General features: G+C 52.4%; 1 pseudogene; it reads left to right on the forward strand.

Annotated features, from left to right (window-relative positions):
* The window catches only part of LOC115383649 (uncharacterized), a 105,691-nt pseudogene extending 87,062 nt beyond the window's left edge, over positions 1-18,629 (forward strand).
* The last annotated feature ends 3,118 nt before the right edge of the window (positions 18,630-21,747 follow it).

Below are 21,747 nucleotides of genomic sequence, written 5' to 3' on the forward strand. Positions count from 1 at the left end.
GACGAAACGGCAAAAAAATGCAAAACAGAGTGCTCTTCGGGCTTTAGGAGGCCTGTGGGACAGTTTGAGGGGTCACATCTGAGGCGGCGAACGTACAGATCAAAAGGCCTGGCGTCGATTTGGTTCTGCCACATCTGTTTACAGCAGCCTGATTGATTGAGGATTGTTTAAAAGGTCGTAAAAATCAGATTAATTGGGTGTAAGAAACTCTTAGACAGTTACTGAACATATTCATAATCACTGCCCACAAACAAAGAGGCTGAAAGATTTCATAAACCGCTTCCTCACACGGGAAACGAAACTCTGTGTTTGACAAATGTGGACGTTTCTCTGTTGTCGGTACTTCAGGAAGTAAAAACAGCGCCAGCGGTGAGCTCGGAGGCAGAGAGACCTTCTGGGCCAAAAGGCTGCGAGGCTGCAGACATGAGCGGGAGCTGAATCCAGCGGAGGGAGGGAGGACAGGTCGCAGGGAAGCTGCCGGTTCCAATTCTTTAGTGTAGAGATCAGATACTGCGCCAGATCGACGACATACTGCTGCTAAAGCAACGCAAACTGAACCCTCTGAAGAGAGACGGGACGTTTTTGAAGCTCTTCCTTGAATTAAATAGTTTACTATCAGGTTTTGAAGCTGATGTGTTCCAAAAAAAACACTTAAATTTTAAAAATTCACATTAACAATCAACAAACGCTTCCGCTCGTTTGGTCCTGCAGTACCGCTTTTCACCACTAGTTGGCTTGATGAGTTGTTTTGAGCTGGTTTGAATTCAGCTTGAAATGATGAACTGACTCAATGAAACAATAAAAAAACTTTAAAAACGGCACTGAATGCTGCATAAATAGATAAAATCTTCTGTTTCTTAGAAGAAAACAGCTGCTGAAGCTACCATAGCTAAACATTTTTAAATGAAAGCGTTTCAGCCTGTGATATAAAATGTAATCCCATTTAAGTGTTTCTGTGTTGTGGTGCAGTGAACACCTGACAAAAATGATGAAAATGTCTTTATTTTCATGAAACCAAAGATGTACAGTGGAGACTGACTCCAGTCTCCGCAAGAAATCAATTTTAAAAAACCGTCTGGTGCAGAATACCGTCCAACACTCTTCCAGACGTTGCATTATGGGTGTTTTTGCAAACACATTCTGAATTATAGCCTGCTTTGATGAAATTCATTTAAAAAAACAAAAAAAAAAATATTTTCTTTTCAATATTGACCATTTCCTTGGTGGTTTGTCCTGATTGGAGCTTCTTGCAGGCCGCTTTTGGCCCACGGTCCTCATGTTTGACACCCCTGCCGTCCGCGGTAGTTTTGGTGAATTTTGTGGAGAGTTTGTGGAGGCGGTCGGCCTGAGAACAGATGAGAAGGAGCTGTTGTTGCCGGCTCGCCTCGACCCTGGGAAGCGGCCGCGGCTCGCCGGGAGCTGCCGAAGTTGGCCCGAGTTTCATCAAAGCACGTGAAGGTCAAGCAGACGAGTCCCCGCGACATTTTGCAGCGGGGCTCGCCACTCATCAAAGCCTCCGTTGCAGGCGGCGGCGGTGGCGGCGGCGGCCCCCGCGTACGCAAATCTGGGACTTAAAGGCGGCGGACTGTTTAACCTGAAACACTCGGAATAGAGAGAGAACGAGAAGAAGTTGGATTCTGCTCTGCAGCGTGACATCCAAGCTGTGCCCACACACACACACACACACACACAGCTTGGTAAAGAAATAAGCCTGCACACCTCGTGAGGCTGCTCTCGGGGCATCCCAGCCTGGAGCGGCAGGAATGCAGCCTGCCTCTCGTGCACATCGGCTCCCTCGCCGGGGCATTTGGATGTTATTTCAGCGAACAGTGGGGAGGCAAACACACTCGCCGAGGAAGACGGGAACAGGGACACGGCCCCAGTAAATAAACAGCACCCCATGGCCACTGCCACGGCCACACACACACACACACACACACACAGGCTGGCACACATGGAACAGGTTTCAGTGATTGCAGATTGGTGAGATAACAGATTGCACTCACGCAGGCTCCTGGTCAGACATTTAGGGCTGTTTTCCAGGAGTTTAAAGAGTCACAGTTTGGCTCTGATGAGCAGTTTGACTCCTGATAAACCTTAAAAAAAAAAAAAAAACAATCTCAGCGTTGCAGCAACTTCCTGTCCGTCTGCGCCGGTCTGAGAGTTTAACACTGGCAGTGAACTCTTCGTATCTCAGAAGGCAAACAGTCTTTTTCCCCTCCACCTGTTTTCATCGCCGCACGGAGGGATTAAACCGTGAGCGTGCACGCACGCACGCGCACACGCGTCCAGTCGAAGGGCGAGCCCAACTGTATGTAGATGTAAAGAGGCCACCGCGGGGTCAAGAGCCGAGGCCCAAACGAACACCAACAATGAAGACAATTACCAGCAGATTGGCCCATTACCAAAATAGAGCGCATTCCAGTCTGAGTGTGTGTAACCTCTGGTCCCCGTGAGTGTGTGTGTGTGCGCCATCTGCTGCTAACGAGCTCAGAGTGAGCAGGGTCCAGGTGTGGGAGTGTTTAGTGTACACTTGGGGGGGGGGGGGCAAGGGAGCCTCCTGTTTGACACACACACACTAATGCTTCATAATCACATGTGCCAGCGGGTCGAACTTGACTAACGTGAAAGAGGCGCTTTGACCTCTTTGAGTAGGTGTTGGTTGCTTGATGGTTACCACGGCAACAGGGTGGGGAATTTAGATGAAGTACATTCAAATAGAACAATTTTGGGACGCGTGCTGGATGATGGATGGATGGATGGATGGAGTGCAGGAGGCTAATTATGCCGTTCGAAAAGCGACGGCGGCGTAAAGCGAGTAAATCTCAGCACCTCGGTGGGAGAATGAGCTCAGGCATTGTGTCGGAGACCCTCGGCCTCTCACCGGAGGCTTATTGCATATACAGTAAGGAGCATTAGGAGTTTGCAGCGCACCGCTCCCAAGAAATTCATTTCCTGAGCTCTGGCAACGCCGGGTGATGAATGCGACAGCTGTGCTGCCAGAGCCGAGTGGCGAGCGCGAGGGTTTTGAGCGCGCATCATCTGGCGCTGTCGAGGCAGAGCGTTCTCGTTTGGAAAAAAAAAGGGAAAGTGACATTCCGCTCATTCACGCTGGCACGCGTGCCCGCCGTCCTGTCAGAGCGCCCGTCAGCGGGCGGATCGCACCGACTCCACACAATTATGCGCTTTTTTTGTGAAAGAGATCGTTGTGCGAGGGTGACGCTCCGTTGATGAGAAAGAAAAGAAGAAGAAAAAAAAACTCGAAGATGAGAAGAACTCCAGGATTAACAAAGTCTTTCAGCTTCACACTTTTACCACGAGACACGCCAGCAGAGGAAACTCCTCGTCAGGTGTGTGTGTGTGTGTGTGTGCGCGCAGTGCTGGTTTTCTGTCGGCTACTTGTCTGCAGAAGGCACTTCTGCACACACACACACACACACACTCACACACACACTCACTCACGCGCCGGCGGTCTTGGTGTCGTCGCCCGGATCAGGGCGAGGACGTGATCTCGCGCTCGGTGTGAAGAAGAGCGTCTCATCACACTCCGCGCTCTTTGCTCGCCGCCCGCCTCCTCACGCGTCCCACCACTCGAACCTGGATGCATTTCATATCGCTGTTTTACCAGTTGCCATGGTGAGAACAAGATGTGTTCCGAGTGCGTGTGTGTGTGTGTGTGTGTGTGTGTGCGCAGCCACAGCAGTATTTCAAGGCACATCATCTGGCACTAAAGCTGACTGTCCAATTTAGGGGAAATGGGCCTCCATGTGACGTGCGTGCGTGTGTGCGTGCGTGCGTGCGTGTGTGTGTGTGCGTGCGTGTGTGTGTGTGTGCGCGTGTGTGTGAACCTCATAAAGGGATCTTGCAGACCTTTGGCTGCAGGCTGTTATGTTAATACAATCAATGGACAAAAGATTTCACTCATTTTATCCAAACATGTATTCTCATTGTCCTTGTTTTTTTCAGTCACGACCTCAGAAGATGTATTACAGACACACACACACACACACACACACACACACACACACACACACACGCACGGTCCTCCACCTGAGTCCCAGCTCCTTGCTGAGGCTAATGCCTCCTTTACCTCACATTATGCATCTCTTTGCATAATGGCCTCTTCTCCAACATCCAAAGATGGAGCACTCACTTTTTGACATCATAATAAAACTGCACACAAAGACACACATCCCTCATGACCGGCATAATATTAGCATAAGTATACTGTACACGCGCACACACACACACACACGCACTGGTCCACTCCAGTGAGCAGAGTGGTAGCCTGGCCCCAGACGTGGCTCTGATGTGCTTTCGCTTCCTGGCTCCCGTTCAGGCTCGCATTAGAGCGCCGACATTACAGAGACATGCTAATGATATCTGCTAATGCGCCGCCGCCGCGCTGACGTGCACAATGAGCTCCAACTCGTACGTGCATGAAAAACACAGCAATCGACTGGTCCTGCGTGGAGTCGTTCAGACTCTCGATGTGTTTGTGATATTAAACACCGCGCGCGTGGGCGTTCGCTGGGTTGTATCTCTCTGATAGCCTGGATCAAATGTCTGTTTGCCTCTTTGAGTGTGTGTGTGCGTGCGTGCGTGTGTGTCATCGCTGTGACCACTGCTTTCTGTGTACATGTCGGTTATTGTGCGTTATTTGTGTGTGTGTGTGTGTAATGGCTGCTGTCCGTGTGTTTGAGCAGCGTGGGCTGGTGTGTGTGCGTGGCGCGCGGCGCGTCCGACCGTGGAAACGTCCGCTGGGCAAACAGCCCGTGTTTGTGTTTGAAAACCCAGATTACAGATAATTGTAACTGCGTGTTGCCTCCCGAGCCTCCGGCCTCTGAGGGACGGTCCCACCGTGTCCTCGCTTTCAGCTTTTCCTCGAGCCTGTTGATTCTCTTCAAATACAAGAAGAGTGCAATGCATTGTGGGTATGAGTTAATATTGGAAGTTGGCTCTCAGTATTTTGGTCAGTTTTGGCCACAGTGACTCACGACACCACCTCCTGGTACAGAACTGCATTACAAGTCTAATTTCTTGGGATTTCTGATGCGAAGCACCAATAAAACACACGTGAAGATGAAATCATCTTAGACACCTCAGAAGTTTGGCACAATACGAGTACAAATATTGCCTCAGGCTCTAAAACTTTGCTGCTTTCCATTATTCGAGCCGAGTTTCTTCAAAGGAAACGAGAAGTTATTTTTAGACTCTAAACATCAAGAGTTTTCCGACGTTTCTCAGGTGGAACGCTGGATTTATCGGAATGAAAAGCAGGCGGCGTTTGACACGGCGGCGCAGTGGTTCAAGTGGGATGGAATCCGGCTCGTTTCTGGACGTCTTCAGAAGTGTGTTTGAGGTTAATTGACGACCGTCTTCAAGTGTGATCTCTCTGAGCGTGCACACCGCTCCAGTCTCTCATTACTTGTTGTTTGTGGTAAAAAAAAAAACAACATCCAGCCCACATCTGAAAACGTGCTCTGGAAGCCTTTTTTTTTTTTTTTTTAAAAACATGTTTGCAGAAAGCATACACACACACACACACACACACACACACACACACCGCTCTCTCCTCCGTCAGTTTCTCCTGAAACCACACGGCTGCACATGTGAAAACACGCGTGCCTTAAATACTTCACCCGGCCGCTTCGGTTTCCGTCGGGCTCCTGAAATATTGCTGAGGTTAAACATGTAGCCTCGGGGTGTGTGTGTGTGTGTGTGTGTGTGTGTGTGTGTGTGTGTGTGTGTGTGTGTGAGTGTGTGAGTGTGTGTGTGTGTTCTCAGCTGCTGCCGGCGGCTCATCTCGCCGTTTCTCTCCTCCACCTGAGTCCAGGGTGGCGTTGGGGAACCCGGTTCACTCAGACCTCTTGTCCCGTCTCTCCTCGCAGGCGGCGCCGAGGGGAGCCGAGCCCCGAGCCGAGCGTCGCTACGACGACGCGGAGCGGACACGCCACACGCAGCCCAGGTGAGACCGCCCGGTGTGTTTTATGCGCAGGAAATGAAGGGGTACCTTCTCGCCACTCCCTCGCTTTGTGTCTCCCCCACTGACTCACTCTCTCTCTCTCTCTCTCTCTCTCTCACACACACACACACACAGACTAATCCTCTTTGGAGCTTATAATTAAATCTGGAGTGTTTGCCTTGGGAGTGTCTACTCATCCCAGGAATAGGACTGATCGGCTCTCAGGAGAGCGGCGGGATCCGTGGCTGCGCGCGGCGGCGGGTTTGCTCCTCTGGAGGATGTGTAACCTCCACCGCGGGTTTAATGAAACTGCACATTTCCACCCCCCCATGTTTGTTTAACCGGCCTCCCTGTCAAACGCTAAAGCACACGTACATCCACAGCCATCATTTGCGATGTTCCCGGCCCAGCAGGTAAGTGGAGCGTGGAGTGGAAAGCGAGAGGAGGGGAATGAGGAAAAGAGGGGACACCGGAGGAGAGGAGGAGGAGGAGGAGGAGGGTGAGAAAAAGAGAGGAGTCATTTCACGGGTTATTGCCCCTCCTGATATGACAGGCACCAGGGAGCGCAGACATCAGCACCGGCTCACGGGGGGGGGGGGAGACGAGAGTCTGGGAGAGAGAAGGGAAGACGGACTGATGGAGGGAGGGAGAGCTCATCCAGCTGTGGAGGCAGATGCAGACAGGCGGGATGAAGGAGATTTGGACGACCTCCGACAGCTCAGACCCCGACTTCTCCGTCTTTTACGCTCGCTCGTCTCCGTCTTCCCCGATAATCCACTAATCGTTTCCATTTGTCACATAAGAAGGTCAGAGTGGTGCCGCCTCGCGAGGGAAAGGCTCCCGGTTCGAGCCTCGTGGCGCCGGCTTGGGGCCCGGCACGCTAACGGCGCCGTTTTCAAAAAGTTCTGCGTTTTTCTTGGTCGGTCTTTAGTTTGCGGCTCCGTCCATTTCAGAGGAGATCCCCTGTCTGCAGTCTTGCGAGTTGTGCAACGGATTTCCAAGAGATCCAAGTAAACAAATTCATAATGAAGGCATTAGTTCGGCCGCAGTGTTTTCCAGCTCTCCCTCTAATGCGTCTCCCATTATGTAAATAATATCGACGGCGTAAATGTTTCGAAGCAGCAGCCATCAGTGAGGAGACACCAAGAATGCTCCTCACCTCCACAAATCCCCCGCGCTGTTATTTAACTCTTCTTCATCTCCTCTTTGAAGTATTTTTAGGCGCCGGACCCGGCGGATAAGAGCCACTTGAAATGCATGTGGCACAGTTTAACGCGCTCCCGGGGACGCCGGCCTCGGCAGGAAGGCAGAAAGAGCGAGAGCCCCGCTCGCACTCCCATGTTTGTCTTCTTGTTTCTGCAAAGATAAATCACCAAAACTCCCAACGATCTCCAGCATAAATACTGAAGCAGGAGGAGGAGGAAGGGGGGGGGGACACACAAATATATTCCGGGAATGTTTTTTTTTTGTTTTTTTTTTTTCACTGAGAGGAGGGCAGAAACAGGAGAAAAGGAGAGAGAGCAGACACAGCAGTGAATTGAATGCATTTTTCAAAGTGGAGCTGAACTTTGTGCGAAATCCCCCCGGGGGCCGCCATTATTGAAAGCCATTTCCTCTCAAAATGAGTGCGGCTCCACCATTGGCCTGGCTCTCATTAGCATACATTTGGCCTGCCTTTTGTGTGGAGCCGGCTGAGGCTGCAGCTGGAGTGAAGGAGGTGTGTGTGTGTGTGTGTGTGTGTGTGGATAGTGCAGGAGTTTTAGCATCTCACAGATGGGAACATATGGAGGCAGAGGTAAGAGGCCGAGGGTTGGGGATGATATCATGGCAGAATCAGAAAGTGTTCGGGGAGAAATCAGACTTTTGCACACTCAGGATTGGGGTCGCTAATCATCTGCATGTCAACACACATCAGAGTTTTCCCCGTGAAAAGCTGGGAAGGAGGTCGTTGTTTCTTGAGCCTCCAAGGTTAAAGAAACGTAATACTTCCTCTCTTCCCGCAACGGCCGGAAAGTCAACGTCCCTCGGTTCGGATTTGGAAAATCGGTCTTGTTTTGCAATCTGCAACTGCATTAAATCAAGATCTGCCACTTCTGCAGTCGAGAGTTTGTCTCCCTCCGTCCAAAGCGCTGGATGGGAAGGAGTGGAGCCGAGCGCTGAAGGCAGCTGTCCCGCAGCCAACAAGCTGGAGTGTGTGAGAGAGAGAGAGAGAGAGAGAGAGAGAGAGAGAGGGGATTTGGAAAGACGGTGGAGAGAGCGGCCGAGGGTTTTGGAGGGGGTTTGCCCCAGGGAGGGTGATAGTGCTGCTTTGGCTCTTACCTCTCTCTCCAGCAGCCATTAGCGCCGGGGTGCAGCTCAGCCTCCGGATAGGCTTTCCGCTTCGGGACAAACACACACACACACACACACACACTCGGCCATATGGAGAAAATTAACGTCATTACCAATTCAAAGCAGCGGGTCAGGGGCGCGGCGACCCGGCCCCAGGTTATCCAATCAGAGGGACCCCGTGACCCGCTCCCCAAAGGTGATTGGATTAGGGGGCCAGGTTGGCTGGGAGTCGTCGCTGGCCGAGCCTGATAATTGGCTGATTAACGTGCAGCTGATGGCGAAGAGCTCGGCGCTGCGACGGGGAGCCTCGCAAAGCTCTGTCACATGCGAACAATGGGGACGACCCGCCGAGACGGACAGAGGACGGCCGTCCTGATTGGCTCCTTCCACCGACCCAAGTACGGTCAGATCGCCCGCTTCTTTGAGAGTTCTGAAGAGCCGGTTGGCTGACCTCCGACGACCTCCGTCAGGACTGCCGCTCTGTTTGCCCGTCAGTCACTCGGAGGAGCTTCTCGCGGTTTTAAAGTCTGACGGACTCGTTTTCATGGAGCGCTCTTTAAAAAACAAGAGGCGGCTTTGCTCCCGTCCCCGGCATGTCGAGAGCTCGTCAGGGACTCTCGGTTGACCTTCCTGAAAAGTGTTTGCTCACTTGTCCCGGACTTCTCAGCCGCTCGGCGTTCTCCAACCTTTCACCGCGGTCCTAATGAGCGACATCCAGAAACTCAGGATGGAGGAGGAAAACAGTCCTTTCTTCAGATTCAGGACAGTCAAGTTGAACACTCTGGTCGATCGTTCAGCCTTAATCAGCCTGAAAACTCGTGAAATTCAAGACTAAGCAACATGAAATACTGACGCTCTTCCACGGATGGACTGAAGTCGGTAAAAGCCGCCGGTGGTTGAGCCTCTGTGTTTATTGCGGAGCTCTGTTACCGCTTTCCGTGCGGTAATATTGTTAAGACTTTTGTTTTGGGGCCGTGGATGAATTCAGATGGCTTTTTCAAGGTCAGCGGAGAAATCAGATTTTCGCTGCGCTCGCCTCGTCTTTATTAAAGCCCGATCCGGCTCCTGGCAGCTTCACAAGTGATCAAGTCCCCCCCCCCCCCCCCCCGCTGCTGTCCAGCTGTCGAATGACTCAGTCTCAACTCTGCTCGACTCGGCTAAACTTATTGTCTCCGTAAGTCATTTAATTTCTGGCGCGCTCGGTGGGCGTCCTTGCCGCGGCAGTTTTTTTTCCTGAATTCGGGCCGCAGCAGCTGGCAACTCGTCAGGATCGGAGATGATTGCTTTAAAAGTTGAGGCGACGCTTCTTCATCGCTGAACAGTAGCTGGAGAGCATGTGACGCTCCCCGTGGAGCGTTGCTCTGATTTCCCCGGAGGCGAGGCGACCGGTGACGACGGCGGGCGGCCATGTTTGTCCAGCAAGCAGGGTTTGTGCTCAGACACGGCCGAATGTGATGGAATCAGCGGCGGGAAACGAGCGGGGCTTCAGCCGGCTCTCGTTCATGCGCGGCCGAGGCGCCGGCGGCTCTGCCTGTTTACAGTAACCGTTTCTCCCCCCGGTTTCCCTGATTCCTTCAATCCTTTCGTCGGCGCTTTCTCCGTCACTTGTGTTTACGTCGTCTCGCCGTGCTCCGTCCCGGCCTCCCGTCTCTCCCGTCTTGTGTGCCTGAAAATGAAATCACGGCTTTATAAATAAAACAGAAGAGATCCACTCGGAGGCCGCGGCGCTCCCGGAGAGCTCAGCCAGGAATACGAGGACTGTCGTGTACGAGTGAAAATGGCCTCGGCGGTTCTGCATCTGGTTCAGCCATCACGTCCCGGCGTCTCCCTCGACACGGATCTGTTACGCGGTCCCGCCCGACCTTTCACCCCCGTCGTAATGTGCCGCTTCACCTTTGCTCGGGTGATTTGTGGGCCGTCCGGGAAGAGAAACGTGAAATCAGGGGAGAGGAATGAAGAGAAGGGCTGGAAGTTAAATGCTCAGTGGCGTCATTGAAATGTCAGGAGGCGGGGGGGGGGGGGGGGGGGGGGGGGGGGGGGGTGGGGGGGGGGGGTGGGGGTGGGGGGGCAGTGGTACAGCATCTTAAACCTGCTTGGGTTCCTATTCCTGGTTTCCGTACCGGTCCGTCTCCCGGCTGGCTCCCATCCTGCAATTTCTACCTGCCACCGATACTGTACACACTCCCCCCCCCCCCCCCCGCCCCCCGTCGGTGCTGCTCACGGAGAATGTAAACACGGGCCATTTAGATGAAGCGCCCGCATGGAGGTGAGAGCCAGTTTCCACCGCCGCTGTTGACATAGGCGGCGCTGATTAGCGGAGCGGGCTGGATGGCTAATGGCTTCCTCTGCAGCCTCCGGAGCCGCTGGGCGAGCACGCCACCATTAGCACTGACAGAAAGGTGCAGCAGCTGGGGGGTTTTTTTGTTTTTGTTTTTTTTCTCCTACCCCCGTGTAATTAATGTATTTTGCATGCGACGCGTGTCTGCCGGCTAACAGGTGAACGCGCGTCGGGCAGATGCGCCCACATGTGCGTCTGCATGTTTTCTTCGTCCCGCCAATCGCAGCAGCAATAATGAATCCGGGCCGCAAACGGCTGTTAATTGGTATTCGTGTCAGTTAAATGTCCGCGGTGCACGCCGCCGCCGGCCCCGATTTCTCTGCAGTTCGGCGCAAACGCCGCTCGTTCGTCTCCACGCCTCCACCTGAGAACTGCGTTGTCCGTGTGAATATTTAGATTTGATCAGAGCCGCAGTGATCGGTCAGAACTCTTGACGAACTGAACTTGTTTCATGTTGCGTTCATGTGTCGTGTTTTCCAGCTCCTCACAGCTCCACTTCTCCGTCTGAGCCTGGTTTTCCCACTTTAATCAGTGTGTGTGTGTGTGTGTGTGTGTGTGTGAGTGTGTGTCTGACAGAGACACATGCTTGTTTTCCAGCTGGTTAGCGTGAAGCACTTATGAGGACCGGGGGTATTTGTGGGGTGCGTTGGGGGGGTAATAAGGAATCATGAGCTTTCTAATGGGGGGGGGGGGGGGGGAGTGTTACTCATTTCCTCCTTCCGTTTCCTGGGGGCAGGTGCAGGATAACCCACCACCCCCCCCCCCCCCCCCCCCTCCACCGGACCGCCACACACACTAAATTCTTCACTGTCATGAGCTTCTAACACAACAGCACACACACAGTCCCAGATGGACACTTTGCTTTCACTCTGTAATCACACACACACACACACACACACACACATCCACATGCGTGGCTGTGGATATGTTCATCTCCTTTTTCCCTCTCAGGGCTTTTCTGAATCGACAACGCATCACTTTTAAAGCCCCCATCACTTTTAAAGCCCCCATCACGATTAAAACCCGCCCCTTCATTAAAATGACACCAAAATACTCATTTTAAAATAGATCCAAACTGAGTTTTCGAAATGTTTTCTTCTAACGTCTGCGGCTCCCACTGAGGCAAACACTGGTTTTATTAATAATAGCTGGAGTCAGCGAGTAAAACAACACAGAGTAAAAATAACAACTGACTAAACACTAATTCTCCTCTGCTGACACTCTTTCAAACCTATTTATCTCTCATTTAAACCGCTCATTTGCATGCAGTGTTTTCAACTTTATTTTCTGTTTTGACGTTTGAGAAAGAGCACGTGAAACCGGCCTGACAGCTGAATGAAAACACACCTACTGTCTGCTTGTCTCTCGTTGTCATAAACCCTTTTCAAAGTAGATTAGCGGCGCCGGCGGAGCTCCTTTAATTGTCATTACCGACGGCGAACGGCGCTTTAATCTGCCATGTTTGCCGTGTTTATGAGGCGTCGCGGGCGGCAGCTGTTGAGGGAAACTTCCGCCGCCGTCCTCGGGAACGCGACACGCGGGCTCCGATGTTCGAAACTGCACAACACGGTCTTCTCCGTACCGGTTTGGAGGAGCGCCGCCTCTCTCCCTCGCGCGCGTACTCGCATTCTGCAGCTGAAGGCTTGAGATGTGCGTTCCAGCGTCAGCCGGCCTCCAAGAGGAGGAGAGGAAGTCATTTAAAATCGGGGCGAGCGTGAAGAGGTGACGGAGGGAGACGGCGGAGCCGGGCCGCGGAGGTGACGGAGAGACGAGCGGAGCGTGGAGCGGAGGAAGGGGGAAGATGAACGGCTGGCTGGGAGGGATGTGGAGGAAGAGACGGCTCCGTGTGTTTCCGAGTCGGCCGGAGGTCCCAGGTGTTCCCACGTATCACCCCGTCTCTTTCTCCCCCTCTCATTGCCTCCCTCGGTGGCCTTCGCCATTTAATCTGGATTAATGAGGAAGTTGACCTTCCCCTCCTCTCTCTCTCTCTCTCTCTCTCTCTCTCTCTCTCCGTCCCTCAAATCCCCATTTCTTTTTTTTTGCTTCCTCCAGTCATTTTCCTCCTGCTGCTGTTCATTGTTGGGACCACCTGTGTGTCCTGCAGCTCTGTTTGGGTGGTCAGGCCTCACACACACAAACACACACACACACACACACTCACACACACACACACACACACACACATATAGAAATGTGCGTCACCGGTCCGCGAATATCCTCGGGGGACGTCTGCGGAGGCCGGACTACAGACCGACGCTCTGCGCCACCTAATCTGTGGCGAGTGAGAGCTTCTAATTGGCCAGTCAACAGGTGCTGAGCCGTGGTGGGGGGGGGGGGGAACGCAGGATATGATTACCGAACGGGGGAGAGGCTCAACTCAAGGCTTCTGTGGAGCCGCCGCTGCAGTGGGAGCCATTGTTGAAGGGCGGGAAGTAAACATCCACATGTGCGCCGCCGATTGATATACTGCAGAGGTTGGACGCTCTTGATATTTCGGCGGCGGACGCGCAACGAGACCGCAGAAGGAAATGCGCTCATGTGCTTTTAATTAGCAGTCAGCATCTGCATTCAGCGGAGTTGATTCAAGGAAGTCATGATCCTCGAAGGGATTATTGAATTTAGACGTAATGCAGTGAAGTCTTTTTGACGTCGTGCTTTTTAAAGACACTTCTCCACGTGCTTTGTGTCACGAAATAAAACAATTATGTGAAAACGTAGAAATGAAAAAGCATCACAGTCAATGCAGTGAGGTATTTTAGTGTTTAGAACCCGATCGGACTGAGGATGAGACATGGAAAGCCTCAAATTATTTGATATCCAACGCTAATCTGTATTTTCTGAAGTTTTCCCGACTCAATATATCCCCCGCCCCTGGTGGCTGGTGGCAGTACTGCATGTAATCTGGGATGGAAGGATCAGGGCCGTATGAAGGAACCCCTGATTTACAGATGCATTTGGGAGGGTTGGAAAAACACCCAGAATGCAACAGTTTTTTTTGGACATTTCACTGGATTTTGCATCATTAAAACTACTTTACGCCGAGGTCAGAGTAATTTTCATGACATATTCTCTTTGCAGCTTTAATTTAAAGGTTATCCTGTCTCTTGTTCCGCCGGTCCGACCCGCTCAGGATGGCGCTGGCCTGCATGCGGCCTCTGAACTGAAGCGTGTTCCACGCCGCTGCCTTACATGGTCCAGGCGGATCGCCCGCAGGGGAAGACGTGTGTCGGGAAGCGTTCGAATGTGCCAAATGTTCTCATTTATGATGTTGACATGACTCTTAGAGATCACCACTTTTAAAAATAGGAGAGTTTCCTTCCCGCTGATTCGCCGACTTGCTCCGGAGGGTCTTGTGTGTCAGCCCACGGTGGAAACTGAACACAAGACGGAAAACATTTGGGCCTGAATGAAAGGCGAGCAGCCCTCTCCCGTCTCTCCTCTTGCTCCTCGCTCCCCTGCGCTCTCGCGGCGTCTCCCCGAGGCCGGCGTGTCGCCTTACCCCGGGGTTTAGCCCCTAATCACCCGCCGCTCGGGGGGGGGGAACCGGAGACTTCCAGCTGGCTGCCTCGTTACTGCGGACCCCGGGGACACACACACACTGGCATTCCTACACACACACACACACAGCCTCATATATGCTTACCAAGGCATTTGCTGTTATCTCTTGGCATCTCTCCATCCTCGACCCCCCCATGGCTGGATCCTGCCAAGGCCACTGCCTCAGCGTGTAAACCGACTAACAGAAGGAGGCTTTCCACACGGGGGGGGGGGGGTCTCTGGCACGGCCTCCACTCCAAACCAGTTGAAACTAGTTTGACACGCTGCCATGTCCCACGCCTCCAAGCATCCTTGCGTTTGTGTGTGACTCGGGGGTGTTTGACGGGTCCTTCAGACAGAAAAATCTCACATTTCAGCTTCTTCTGGCTTCTGTCTTCCAGGAGGGATCCGTACGATTACCCCACCCACTCCAGGGCCGGCCCTCGGGACCCCAGCCCCTACTCGGGCCGCTACCACGACCCCCCGGTCCCGGGTCACTCCAGCCCGCGCTACCACCCCCAGCAGCCCCCGCAGCAGCACCGCGCCACGTCCAGGCAGGACGTCCCCCCCCTCGCCCGGCGCCGGCCAGAGGGGGCGCCACTTCTACGAGGCGGCGGGGGGCCGGGTGGACGCCTACCGGCGACAGGCCAGCCCGGGGCGGTACGGCGAGGAACGAGCGGCGAGGCGGAAGGAGCCGGTGGTCGGAGCGGTCTGAGGACAGCCGAGCTGCCGACCAATCAGGTTCTTCCACGTTAATTTATGTGGTTATGAACACCGGCGAGCGAAGAGAGACGAGCTCATCCCGACTTAAAATACGTGTGTGAGTGATTTCTGTATATGTTGGTACAGCTTGTAAATACCTGCAGGAGGGATCGAGTCTTCACTGTGAAGCTGATGAAAAGCTGAATCGATGAAAATGAGCAGAGGAGCCACAGAGTCGACCCGGCGCCGGGGATTGGATAGATTGACTGGATTTTTTTTTTTTTTTTTGCACAATCTGATCAAAATGAAGGAAATAAAGAGGGACGGATCGCCCTGAGCCGGCAGGTTGTTTTAACACAGGACGGACGTGGAAGATGGACAAACAGGACACAGGAAGCTCCGGCCCCCCCCCTCATCAAAGTGTCTTCTCCACCTTCATGTTTTGTCGCTGGGACTTCCTCCACGTCCTGCTGGGTTTTGTTCGGTTTGTTTTTTTTTTTGTGTATTTTTGTCTTTGATGGTTCGGATACACTCACTGTGCGTGTGTGTGTGTGTGTGTGTGTGTGTGTGTGTGTGTGTGTGTGTGTGTGTAGGTACATCGCAAATCACTTTGTTAATGATGTTTTTCGTGGTGTTTTGGAATAAAATGTGTAATCCTTGATCTGCGCGCCGGAGAGAAGACAACTCCGCAGCTAATTAGGCGTTTACCTTGATCCCTGAAACATATCACCGCTCAGAGTCACTGCACTGAAAACGAAACGTGTCAACGGCGGTTTGCTTAAACAAGCTGTCAAAGAAAAGTGCAGGAATTTTATACACTTGTGTTTTGTTTTTGTTTTGTTTTTTTTGCAATAAAATAGTGAGAATGTCGCCCCCGTGCCACGCCGCCTGGTTCCTCTCCGTCTTCCTCGGCAACGTGAGTCATCGCTTCAAAAATCCATCAGAGTTCAGCTTAATCTGAGGATGAGCGCGCCCTGTGAGATGACTGATAAGAGTCGCCGGCGTTCTGATAATGACTAAATCATCTTCAACAATTAGAGGCAGGGAAATCTCCTCCGCAAAATGATTACTGCCCAATTTGCTCTCCCAAGTAAAAGATGGCACTGATTGGTGAAATTAGACTTGAAATGGGGAATAATTAGAGTGTGGAGAAGGCTTTTTCTATCAGTTAATGTTTAATTAGCGCCGGGGCCAATGGGGACCGGGCCTCCGCCGGCGCGTCTGGTCTCCGCATCGCCTTGACCCGCCGCCGTCCGAATAAACCTCCCGGAGCAGCCGCGATCAATCTTTTCAGAGGATCCGCTTTCCCAGGGATCTGCCGGCGATCGGAGGCTTTTTATAAAAACGTTCCTGTTCGAAACAATAACAGGGGCGAGATAAAAGGTGGACAAACGTGTGTGGGAAGAGGCAGCTGTCCGCAGACCGTCCTGTGGAGACGAAGGTCCCGCCGAGGCGCCAGGGCGCCGAAGTAAACCCCCGGTTTCAACCAGTCCGCTTCGAGATCACACGTTTCTGCCAAAAACGCTTGAAAAAAGAAATTCCCAGATATACAGGCGTCATAATTAGCTGTGTTTCAGTCACATTCCTGCTGGATGCAGGGACTGGCCGCCTGGGAGCTCCACTTCCTCTGTTCGAACGGCGATGCTCGTGTCCCCTCTCGTTCACGCGCCGAGCCAGCACTCAGAGCCGCCCTCGCCGTCCGTCCGCTGTACTTAGAGGAGTGCACGGCGCTGTAAACAAGCCTCCTTCGAGCGCTTGCGGTCAGTCCGCTGCCAGAGGCGATAAACAACCGCCGCCGAATATCCCAGAATTAATTGCGTTTTACGTCCGTTAAGCAAAAGCTGCGGAGCGGCTGTCAGGAGGCGAGGCTTCTCCTGTTGTTTACGCGACGACAAACACCGTCTTATGTCCGCACGGCGTGCGCAGGGGCAGTGTTTTCAGCGACCGTCGTCGTGGAAGGAACGAGGCCTCGGCTTCGGCGACGAGCTGCCAGAGATTTAAAGTTTGAAAAAAGAGGCAGACGCTTCAGCCGCCGCGCAATTTTTTGACACTTCTACAACCGTAAAATCAAAAAAAGGGTTAAAGGCTATTAAAGCATCCTTCCTTGAAGTGTCTGCTGGAGGAAACGGTCTTCTTACATCTTCCTGCTGTGGTTTGTTATGAATTAATGTGACACTTCATAAGCCCAGGTTTTTCTTTCTTTTCTTTTTTTTTTTTTTTTTTTAGGCAGCGCTGGAAAAAGGAATGCATGCACCCAAATGTGTTCCCCGGTGGACTGCCCATGAACCGCGGGGCTGTGGGAGAATTCCCCGGTTATGTTCTCTTAGCATTACCTATTCTGCCGGCGCCCCCGTCCGACGCCTCGGCTAGTTAGCATGTGTCAATCAAACGGCGAGCTCGGGGGAGGCCAAAGAGGAGAAGCGCCGCAGTTATCTCTCTGCTGCACAGGCAGATGGAGGGTGGTGGGTGGTGTGGGGGGGGCGTACAGTGGATGGAGGTACGGCGAGCTCCCTCCCCCCCCCCCGGTGACCCCCGGCCCGCTCGCCTTCCCCTCCCCTCTCATCCTCTTCATTAAAGGCGCATTCCGGCGCATTAGCCCGCCGTCCTTCCGTCCTTCACCCGCCGCCATCCGTTTCAATCCGGCCCTCGTTAAGGCGTCACGCTCTCGGAGTGGAGTGCAGTCCGAGCGGAGCTCCTCATTTAATTATACAGTTCATTACAAAGCCCCCCCCCCCCCCTCAGGTCTGAGACAGGCCATGGGAATAGCTGGTGGCTAATGTGCAGTTTAAACGGCCCCGAATATGGAGATTGGTGCAGTTATGGATTGGCGCTCCCCGTTAGCCTGCCCTTCACCCGCCTCGGCGCCGCCGTTTCATTCAGCGTCACTCCAGCTGGAGTGTGTTCTTTCAGCCAGTGTGTTTGTTTGATATTGTTCACCAACTGTGAAATTGAATTTCCACAGTTGGGCTGATATTGGAAATAATTTCATATCCTGTGCAATATTCTTGCTTGGTTTCACCTTGTGTTGTGTTTAAGACCTCCGTTTTTTTACTTAATGCGTCTCTTTCTTTTTTTTTTTTTTTCCCTCCTTCTTCTTCTTCTTCTCCTCCTCCTCGCGAACGCGACGCAGCCGCGCTGCTAATTTGGACCATATTTACCCCTAAAAGCGACGCCGGCTCTCCGGCTGCCTCTCCTGTTCGCCCACACACCGCCGCCAAGCCACCAACCAACCACCATCTTCTACACCGGCCGTCGCCATGGCAACGCGGCCGCCGCTCCTGGCACAGCAGCCCCCTTTCAGAGCTGATGACATCGTCGTGGCAACAATGAAAGGTTCATACATCCCATTACGGGGAAGGAGGCAGGAGTTCCGCTCCTCTCTTTGGGGCCGGGTTACTTCTGCATCTGCCGTCTCCCTCTCGGCCGAAAAGACGGCAGAAAGCGCCGCGGTCCGCGGGGGCCGCGATGCGGCCAGCGACGGCTGAAGTCCGTGACCCCTGGACCCCGTCCGTCAGCCTTTCAGCGCCGACACGCACCGAACCGCTGCCAGCGGACGGGAGGCGCGCGACTGGGAAACGCATCAGCGTCAGCGAGACACTGGAACCACAGAAAATCACACACATGCACTTTGTACAAACACAAGTGTGCCCCTGCATGTGAACGCAAAGTTGTTTCCAGAAGCTCTGAGGTTGCCAAAAAAAAAAAAAAAGAGTTTTACAGGCGTCCAGACCGAGCTGCCTGTCATGCACACACTCCTGCTGTATTAAGTTCTTATTCTGTGGGTTTCCCAACACACACACACACACACACACACACACACACACACCTGCTGTCAGCTCCGACACACACACGGATCGTCTTCACAGTGGCAGAGCACCCCTCCGTCGCTCTGCCCTCACACACATGTCAGCAGTATGTGTGTGGCGGCGGCGGCGGCGGCGGCTCAGCTGACCGCCTGGCAGTCACTGTGAAATTGGCGCCCTTCTCATGCAGATGCCAGGTGTTTTGCTTGGCAGCCGGGGGACGCTCGGTCAGGAGGGGGCGAGCTGGTGTTGGGAGGGTTGGGCCGCGACGAGCGGCAGGAAAAAGATGGCGCTAATATGTTACGTGTCCCTGTTAGCTCGGCCGCCCGGCGAAGATGGAGCGCTGCCAGGCGCGGCGGGGGGATTACACACCGTTTGGTTTCTGTACGAACTCCAAGGCGATGAATCATCCTCGCTATAAACTGGGGGTGTTTCCCAAATGCCATGAAAACTTCAAGCGATGAGGCAACGTTATTCTCCGGTTAACTCATTTCTCCGCCTGGATGTCAAACATGAAGCTACAAAGTGCTGCAGTCAGTTTTGAGACCGACTGGCGTTCGTCTCCTGTTGCAGCAGCTGCATGCAGATGAGTTCTGATGTAAATTCAACTTAAATATGAATTTTAGAGGTAATGCCTGAGCCTCATCTGATCTTTGCCCCATAATCAATAGTTTGCATCGCTTTCTGTTCTGTCAGAGGATTCACTGTCCAACTAGTGGTCACCTGTGGTATTACAGCCCATCAATTCACCCTGTTTGATTTCACTTCTTTAAGAATGTTTTTTTATTTTCATTTTTGTGCGCAACGTTGTCACAATTTCAGTCTTTAATCTCATTTATTATAATTTTTTTCATCTCTTTTTCTGTTTGCTTTCATCCTGAAAAAAAATGTGTTGTCTGTGACTATTTATGTAAAAAAAAAAAAAATACATTAAAAAATTCATTTTTAATCTATGATACTCTAACTCATGAGATTTTACTATGCGTGTCTCATAAAAAAAATAAAGAAAGAAATAAAACGATGCTTCAGTTTTCTGAGCAGTTCCAACAGTTAACGCTAGGAGGCGCTGCCACTGAACGAGGCAGTCAAGATAAACACCCACGAAGAAGAAGCGCAGCCGCGGAGAGGAAGAGGCGACGGAGGTGAGCGGAGCTAAAGATCTGTGTTGTTTTCGAGAAATATTTCAGTTTGAAATGTCGGATAGATTCAGACAAACAGACTAAAACAGGGGGAAATAACTATTTTTTATTCTCCGGGTGAGACAAACATGAGCAGGAGAAGAAGAGTTCACCAAAGTTAAAGGTGAAATACACGTTTTCTCCGAAAAGACGAAGCCCCAAGTCTGTTACTCACTTTTGAACACGCGCATGCGCCAGACCATCCGCCCGGCTCTCCTGCTTCTCCCAGGAAACGCGGAAGTGTACGAGCGCGATCTCCTCTTCTCCGGCGTGCACGGCTCTGTTTACAGTTTCTGCGATCCGCCTCGCACATAAATAAAGCTTTTTTTTCCGAAACAGTTACAGTTTCATTATGTCAGACTCGCCATCGGTAAGTACTAGCTCAGAAGCTCACCGGCTACATAAACACTCTGAATGCGCATGCGCAAAAGGGAGAAGCTGATTGGGCGCAAGCACGGAGAACCGCCTTACGAAAGCAGCTCGTCAGAATGATTGACAAACGGACCCACCAATTATTTAGGTGATCCACCCGGAAATCAAAATGTTGTATTACACCTTTAAGTTTCATGAGACTAAATTTAGTTTTTTGGGAGAAATCTGAAGAGTCATTGTGATGTTTGGATGTCATTTCGAATAAAAAAAACAAATTAATGTAATAGAGAGAGTCCGGCCCTGGTCCAGACACATCTGGAACATCGTCCAGTCCGGTCAGTAATAAATCCCATGATGCTTTGCTCTGTCATGATGCCCCCAGCAGGTCCTCCTGCCTTGTTGACGTCGGATAACAGACCTGCCGGCGACGCCTGGACGCACTCCGTGGTCCTGGACCAGGTGGGACTGACGGCGTCACATGCGGATCCACGCGGCTGCGGTCGACGGGCAGGTCGTCGGATTTCCGGCCCGCTCTGGGTTTTTGCAGACGCGGCCGTTCCACCGCGGATTAGATAAGGTTGAAGACAAAGTGGAGCCTCATTGGAAAGTCGCTGCAGCAGCCAGCAGTGTAATCCATCCACGCATTCCTTCCAGAGAATGCCAAACAGCTCGCTGAAAATGAGCTGCCGACCTGACTCCATTAGATCGCTCTCTCCCCCCGCTTTCTGTCGTTCAGAAACACACACACACACACACACACACACACACACACACACACACACACACACACACACACACACACACACACACAGTGTTTTTCTCTGCGCCTGCCACCAGCTTCATTAGTGCTAAGAAATGTCCTGCTCGTTAACGCCGGGCAATTAGCTGCTAATTGAGAAGCTTTTTGCAGTGAAGACAAACTTGCTTCATCGGCTTGTCTCAATCAGAGTGTGTGTGTGTGTGTGTGTGTGTGTTGACCAGGTACATCTGGATTCCACCTCTGGCTTATTTTCTGGAGGCAGTTGTTCGCCGCAGAGCTGCTGCCTGGGGGAGATAAGGAGGAAACACAGGGAGAAGTTTGCCGTTTTTGTTTTTTTATTCAGCAGCTTCTCAGTTTTTTATGCAAAACTCTTTCCTGCAGCAGGAGCAAAACACGCTGTAATCGTTGGTTCCTTCGCCGTGGAGTGTTCTCTCCGTTTCTGAGACAGGTTTGCAGATTTTTCGCAGAGTCATTTTAAAGCGTCGCCCCCCCCCCCTCCACCCCACCCCCCTTTCGTTATAGCTCCTCCGCAGACATAACAGCGAGACCTCCACACTGAAACACACACGTCGAGCAACTGCCTGCCCTTCTCACTCCGCGGCTCCACTTTCCATCGCCGCCGCCGGTGTGTCGTTCTCCCGCTCCTCCGTCTCCTCTTTCCATTCTGTCACTCTCCCCCAATTCTCCGCAGTCCAGAGATAAGCTCTGTGATAGGGAGGAAATGAGAGCGACACACACACACACACACACACACACACACA

Source organism: Salarias fasciatus (genome assembly GCF_902148845.1).
Source record: "Salarias fasciatus chromosome 23 unlocalized genomic scaffold, fSalaFa1.1 super_scaffold_20, whole genome shotgun sequence".
NCBI classification, from domain to species: Eukaryota; Metazoa; Chordata; class Actinopteri; order Blenniiformes; family Blenniidae; genus Salarias; species Salarias fasciatus.